A 7734-nucleotide genomic window follows, 5' to 3' on the forward strand; every position below is an offset into this window, starting at 1 on the left:
CTGGTGCTTTAACAAGTGGAATGACCTGCACATAATGCAGGGACAGGGTTGCTGATGAGTTAACTACTGCAGCCTTTCTTATTCCGAGGGCAATTACTCGGCTATAGTGACACTATCGATGCACCGGCCAAGAGGGTAAAATCAGTCCAGTTCTTTCTGAACCGAACAAACAGTGAGTATGAGAAAAATCTGCGAGCAGTTTCAGAAAATTCTGGATTTTTTGTTTTGAACTCATAAACCTCCTGGAGTCAGCTAGATGCCAACCCAGAGGATTTCCATGGAATTAATGATTAATCTCCTGGACACTGCTGCAAGTAACCATGGAGAAAAATCATAAGGATATATATCGGCATAAAATACATCACAGTTCCTTCACTGTTGCTGGGTCAAAATCCTGGAACTCCTTGCCTGACAGCACTGTGGGAGCACCTTCACCACACGGACCACAGCGGTTGAAGGAGGTGGCTCCCCACCACCTTCTCAAGTGGCAACTAGCGATGGGCAATAAATGCCGGCCTTGCCAGCGACGCCCACATCCTGAAGAATGATAAAGAAACTAAACCCGAATGCTGAACATCCAGACACATGCACTCACTGGCTTCTGTCAATAGACTGTGATCAGGAGCAGAGAGTCCAGCTGATTAACCCTAGGGACTGGAGCCGATTCCCCCGCCCGGCCTAGCTCTGGGTAGTGGAGCCGATTCCCTTCTCCCTACAGCTGAGAGGATGTAGATCACAACACCTCTGATAATCTCTTCTCCCTCTTCGGCGGTCCCTGGTATCGAATTCAGGAGAAACTTCTTTACCCAGTGAGTGGTTAGAATGTGGAACTTGTTACCACAAAGTGTGGTTGAGGCGAATAGGATAGATGCATTTAAGGGAAAGCTAGATAAACACATGAGGGAGAAAGGAATAGAAGGATACGAGGATATGCCTTTTGAGCAATGAATAAGCAAGATCTAGCCACATTGTTTCATTTCTTTCAGTTGTGTTTATCATGGATGTCAGTCTTTTTATATCTTCACTGGTGAAAGCAAGAGTCTTTCCTTGATCCTCTAAACTATGGAACTCCTTACCTCCCTCTGTCTTCCCTTCATTTTACAATCCACAGGGTTTTAAACCAAAGCTTGGTGATACACAGTCTATGCAGTAGACAGTAGACACCTCAAATCGCTGGAAAAATACCACCAACGATGTCTCCGCAAGATCCTGCAAATGCCCTGTGAGGATAGACGCACCAACGTCAGTGTTCTCGATCAGGCCAGCATCCGCAGCATCGAAGCACTGACCACACTCAACCAGCTCCATTGGGTGGGCCACATTGTTCGCATGCCCGACACAAGACACCCAAAGCAAGCGCTCTACTCAGAACTCCTACACAGCAAGCGAGCCCCAGGTGGGCAGAGAAAACATTTCAAGGACACCCTCAAAGCCTCCTTGATAAAGTGCAACATCCCCACCGACACTTGGGAATCCCTGACCAAAGACCGCCCTAAATGGAGTAAGAGCATCCGGGAGGGCGCTAAGCACCGAGTCTCATCACCGAGAGCATGCAGAAAACAAGCAAACCAGACTCCCCACCCACCTTTTCCTTCAACCACTGTCTGCCTCACCTGTGACAGAGACTGTAATTCCCGTATTGGACTGTTCAGTCACCCGAGAACTCACTTTTAGAGTGGAAGCAAGTCTTCCTCGATTTCAAGGGACTGCCTATGATGATTTTTTTTTTTTTTTTTTTGAAATTCGTAGCCAATCGTTCCAATTCTTTGTCAAATCACAAACGCCAGAGGTCACCTTGCACACGCCAAGGATCACTCTGCGCCAATGCTCTTAGCCAAAAGGCCTAGAGCCACTGCACCGTTCCTGGAAGTACTGCAATACCAGGTTCGTGCCATGGAGGTGGATGGGTCAGGTCCCCCACACACCTCCGTGGAGGTGGATGGGTCAAGCCACCCCACCCACCTCCTGTTTCCAAAAAAGCAAGCATATACCTTCCTGATCCAGGGAGAACCACCCGGAGGTCATGGTGGCTACTCCCCTGTCAGGTCAGTTACGCATGATCTTAGCCAAAAGGCCGAGAAGGGACTGCCTATGATGATGCTTCTTGACTTCTTTCCTACTCTTTTCAATCTTGGCACTGCCTTGAAAAAAGTGTGGGATTATATAAAGGGCAAAGTGTGTGTGAGTGTGTGTGGGGAAAGGTTTGGCATGGTCAATGTGTCAAACTATGACATCAGCCTACGGAGGCAGAGAACGCACAAGAGTCACTCTGTTGAACCTGAATGAACAGCATCAATTCATCCCACACGTTCATTCCAGCGTCCTCACTGAGCAATGATTCCGAGCAGGAGCCAGCATTGTGGTGTGAGTGACTTTGACTGAGAGATGGTTTGTCTATTCCCAGCCCTCCACTCGGTTACTTTCATCGTGCCTTGTCCAGTTCAAGAAGGCAGCGCACCACCCCCTTCTCAAGGACAAGTAGGGATGGGCAATAAATGCTGGCCTGGTCCCGAGAATGAATAGTTACATAAAATGTACAACTATTTTTGTAAGAACTTTACATCAAGTACCCACTTTTGAGGGCACTAGAACCCGCAAATGTCCAAATTAACATGGGAACTTTACCATATTAAATTAAAATTCTGTTCCCGGGGGTGATGATGCACTCCAGTCCCTCCGGCGGACACCGTGTGCTCCATCTCCAGGGACACCCTGGCTCGGATGTAACTGCGGACGAGAGGCAGGCAGTCGGGCTGAACGACCCCCTCGATCGCATGCTGCCTGGACCGGTTGATGGCCACCTTGGCCATGCCCAGGAGCAGTCCTAATGAGGAGGCCTTCCGACCTGCCCGCTCCCCTCCGCACAGGGTGCCCAAAGATCAGGAGTGTGGGACTGAAGTGCAACCAGAATTTGAGGAGCAGCCCCTTCAAATAATGGAAGAGGGGCTGCAACCTCGCACATTCAACATAAACATGAAACACGGACTCCTCTGGACCGCAGAAATTACAGGTGGCCTGGGAGTCTGACATAGAATATACAGCACATATACCCTAGTCTGTTTATACTGCTCACGAGTCTCCTCCCACTCCATCCACCTCATCTCAGCCTTTCAGCCTATCTTTCTATTCCTTTTTCTCTCATGTACTCCTCCAGTTTCCATTTAAAAGCATCAAAACTATTTTTCTCAAGTAAAGAATTTTTTCCTTATTTCCTATTGGATTTATTAGCAACTGCCCTGTATTTATGGCTTCTACTAGAAACATTCTCTCCCCATCCACCTCGTCCAATGTATTCCCCCGAGAATAGATTAAGAGGTGGTTATGATGATTAAAGGAGTTGATAAAGGTAGAGAAAGAAAGCAGTTTTTTTATTTTTTTTATTTTTTAAATTTTTTTTAATCCAATTTCGTTCCAGATCAACTCTAACGCCAAAGATCACTTTGCGCCAATGTGTTTGATCTTAGGCCAAAAGGCCGAGAGGCGAAGTTGCACTGTTCCTGGAAATATTGCAATACCAGGTCGGTGCATGGAGTGGACGGGGCATGCCCCTGATCCAGCTCCCTGTCTAAAAATCAATTCAGTATCATGTCCCCATAGGGGATATTAAACTGATAAGAATAGATACTACACTTGAGAAACCACCCGGAGGTCATGGTGGCTGGTCAGGTCAGTTACGCATGATCTTAGCCAAAAGGCCGAGAAGCGATAGGGAGAGAAAGCATTTCCTCTGGAAGGGGGGGCCCAGAACAAGGGGGGGTAACCTTAAAATTAGAGCTCGGTCATGCAGGGCTGATGTCAGGAAGCACTTCTTCACAAAATATGGTCGTGGAAATTGGCATCTCTCGTCCCCAAAAAGCTGTTGAGGTTGGGGGTCAATTGAAAACTACAAAACTGAGACGGATAGATTTTTTATTAAGCAAGGGTATTAAGGGTTACAGAACCAAGGCAGGTACATGAAGTTAAGATGCAAATGAATTGAATGATGGAACAGGCTCATTATCATCATAGGCAGTCCCTCAAAACAAGGATGACTTGCTTCCATGCCAAAAAAGGATGAGTTCACAGGTGTTTCAATGAAGGACCTAATATTCCAGATCCCGAACTACATCCTGAAGGGTGGAAGATGCCTGTGCGTGGACTTTTTTAACGTGTGGTGGCCAGTGCACACCAGCCACCACACAGGCTTGACAGAGCTAGGACTTGGTCCAGTGGTAAGGGTTATCCAAGACGACTGGAGACCTGCTCTGCTACACGGACCTAGTGCACACACATATCGCAGTGTGGGCTGGCCTGTGCTGCCCCTGGGCCCCGAACTCACGCCTCTCCTGGGCCCCGATCACATCCCTCTACAGTCACTCGCCGCTCCTTCACCCCGACCTCGCCGCTCCTGCTGTGTCTGTCCACGCTCCAATCACCGATCTGGACCTTGATAACGTCACTCTTCGCTGCCGTCACCCTCCTGCACCAGCTCGCGCTGCGCCCTGAAGTAGTATTCCTCCACGCTTCTCCCGAGGCCTCCACGCTGCTCTTTTTATGGCCCCGACCTGCCGCTGGTGTTCTCACACAGGTCGGGCCTCCATGCTGCTCAATGGGCTCAAAGGGACTGAGTGGCCTCCTCCTGTTCCCATACCACAGTTTGAATGCAATGATCCAAGCTGGGATACCAAGGGGGAGGGTATACTGAAAAGAGGAGAGTCATTAGAGAATGCACCGTCACAGAGGGAAGTTGTGAGGAGGGTTTTGAAGGTGACAAGTGAGGTAATGAAGCAGACAGAATTAGGAAGAGAAATCCATTGTGTAGGGGTAAAGCAGATGATGGCTTGAACACTAATACAAAAGCAAAATACTGCAGATGCTGGAATCTGGAATAAACACAGAAAATGCTAGAAATCTCAGCATCTGTGGAGAGGGAGCAAAGTTAACTTTTCGGGTCATCGACGCGATGGTCGAGCAGAGGAAGGGGAGAATAAGGGGATGGGTGGGGAATGATGGGTAAAGTGTAGACCATGGCCTGAAGAGTGCATGCTGGGATACGGAGCTGGAGAACTAAAGGGTGAGCAAAGAAGAAAGAAAAAAGTGGCAGTGGGATCTCTAATTCCTTAAACTGTCGCAAACTCGCTTCTTCAACTGACGGAACAATTAATGAAGAATTTAGAAGAATTCCTATTCTCAGGCTGCAATGTAACAGTTGTCAAGAAGCAGTTCGAAGATAAACTGTCTCCCATACTGTTGTTAACAAGAGTGGGAAATAGCAACTCTCAGCCTGGTACGACTCCCGACTCGAAACAACATCTGGCTCAGTAACAGAGCCGAACGTAAACAAAAGTAGTCCAGTGACCAGACTGAGGTCACGTCCTAATCACAATCTGGATTTAATTCTTGACATTTTGCACTAAACACATCTCGAGGGCTTTAGTGGGGTTTTCTTTTTCCACTGCTTCCCCGCAACACGAACAATATACGACAGATTCCAGGCGCAGCTCACGTTTAAAAGTCCATCACATTCTTCCCAGTTAGTTCCTCCTTTTAAAAGTTTTGTGGTTGAATTTCGATCCTCATCAAAGAGACACAGAATGGCGCAGAGTGAATAGCGAGAGCGACCGAGAGAGAGAGAGAGAGAGACTGGGGTAATCTTGACATGTGTGTGATAGCGTAAACACAAGAACATAAGAAATAGGTGCAGGAGTAGGCTATTTGGCCTGCTCCACTATTCAATAAGTTCATGGCTGATCTGATCTTGGCCTCAACTCCACTTCCCTGCCCGCTCCCCATAACCCTTTATTCCCTTATCATTCAAAAATCTGTCTATCCCCACCTTAAATATTTTCAATGACCCAGCCTCCACAGCTCTCTGGAGCAGAAAATTCTGAAGATTCACAAGCCTCAGAAGGAATTCCTCCTCATCTCAGTTTTAAATGAGTGACCCCTTATTCTGAAACTATGTCCCTTAGTTCTAGATTCCCCCACCAGGGGATACATTCTCTCAGCATCTACCCGGTCAAGACTCCTCAGAATCTTATACGTTTCAATAAGATCACCTCTCAGTCTTCTAAACTTCAATGAACAGAAGCCCCACCTGCTCAACCCCTTCATCTCAGGAATCAACCTCGTGATCAAACGGGCGGTAGAGAGTCGGCAGTCCGGTTAATTCTCTCCCAAGTTTTTCTTTCCACTGACTTCAGTAGAAATAAAAATGAGGGGAGATGTAAAATGGGCGAGTCAGAGGGCACGAGAAAGCGAACTAGAGGCAAAGACATATACAGAAAGATAAAGAACTCAGGGTGGGTGTTGACTTGTGCTGGGAAGGGGCCGAGGCGGGCGGCAAACCGTTTGTGCACATTGGCAGTGTGAGGCCTGGGAGATTTTAACTCCTGGGCCTAGTCTGGCTGGGTCCCCCTCAGTCACCTGCCCGAACTCGGCAGGAATGGGATGTTGGGTGGCCATCCTAACCGCACGTCCAGACAGAGTTAAAATCGGCCCAAATAAAGACCGAGGCAAAGACAGCTTGACAACTTTTCATCCCATTTGGCTGAAGCTGGATTTGGACCTGGGTTTCATGAGCTGCAAGTTAACCCACTGTATCGCCCCATCATTGTGGTCTGGTCATTTTCCTGCACTCAGCTTCCTGGACCTTGGTCAGAATTAGTGATGGACTGTGGAGATCTTTCTGCCTTACACAAGTTTTAAAATATACAAATTACTTTGTACCCAGTGTCAGCCATGGCTCAGTGAGAAGCTCTCTCGTCTCTGAATCAGAAGGTTGTGGGTTCAAGTCCTACTCCCAAACCTCGAGCACAATCTGGACTGACTCCAGTGCAGTACTGAGGGAGTGCTGCACTGTCAGAGGTGCCGTCTTCCAGATGAGGCGTTAAACCGAGGCTCCGGCTGCTCTCTCAGCTTGATGTAAAAGCACTATTTTTAAAGAGTAGGAGACTTCTCCCCGGTGTTCTGGCCAATATTTATCCCTCAACCAACATCAAAAGCAGGTTATCTGGTCATTATCACATTGCTCTTTGTGGCACCTTGCTGTGCAGAAATTGGCTGCCCACACTCTATGGGGTTTTGCACTGGAACTTGCTGTGATTAGAAAGCCATTTTGGTGTGACGCCTTCTGCCGGGGGGGGGGGGGGGGCAGGCGGAGTCCAATCGAGAGTGTGGTTGGATTAGGCAGGGATGCTGAATTCAGGAGGTAAATATAAAGGCACTTAACTCCTGGGTCCAGCAATCCTCGCCTCGCATTAGCTTGCGGTTCTATGATGCCTGAGAAACCCAACCAGCCACCGTTAAATTTGAAATGCTGGTTAAATCTGAGTCACGCCAGTCAGATTAGAACATTTAAAGGGACGAGCCCCGCCTGGGAGTGGTTGGCTGCCCGCATTCCACCCCATCTCCGTTAAAACCAGAAGTGGAGCGGTTGGGGTCGGGATTCATTTTTTTTTATAAACACATTAACCTCCCACCGGATCCCCAAAGAGTGAACGATGGGATTGAGAGAGAGAGCGAGGGAGACACAAAAGAAAACGTTTTAAAAAATTTTTTAAATCGCCAATAATTAAAATCTGAAGAAATGAGACTCCACACTTGTAAAAGTAAACTGAGTGCCAGTGAGGTTGTTTGGCAGAAAGCAAGACTTATTATGCCGTTAAAAATTCACGTACACTTGAATGGACAAGCCCTAACTTCTTCTAGCAAGTTATGTGGATATCGATCACGTAAATACAGCATCTTCGCGCT

The 7734-nt window shown here is 47.8% G+C and overlaps 2 pseudogenes; both read right to left on the minus strand.

The window, feature by feature from the left end:
- Nucleotides 1–1847: 1847 nt before the first annotated feature.
- On the minus strand, nt 1848–2086 carry LOC139280368 (U2 spliceosomal RNA; annotated as a pseudogene).
- A 1395-nt stretch (nt 2087–3481) lies between these two features.
- On the minus strand, nt 3482–3707 carry LOC139280315 (U2 spliceosomal RNA; annotated as a pseudogene).
- Between the last annotated feature and the right edge of the window lie 4027 nt (nt 3708–7734).

The sequence above is a fragment of the Pristiophorus japonicus genome, chromosome 14, assembly GCF_044704955.1.
Source record: "Pristiophorus japonicus isolate sPriJap1 chromosome 14, sPriJap1.hap1, whole genome shotgun sequence".
NCBI classification, from domain to species: domain Eukaryota; kingdom Metazoa; phylum Chordata; class Chondrichthyes; family Pristiophoridae; genus Pristiophorus; species Pristiophorus japonicus.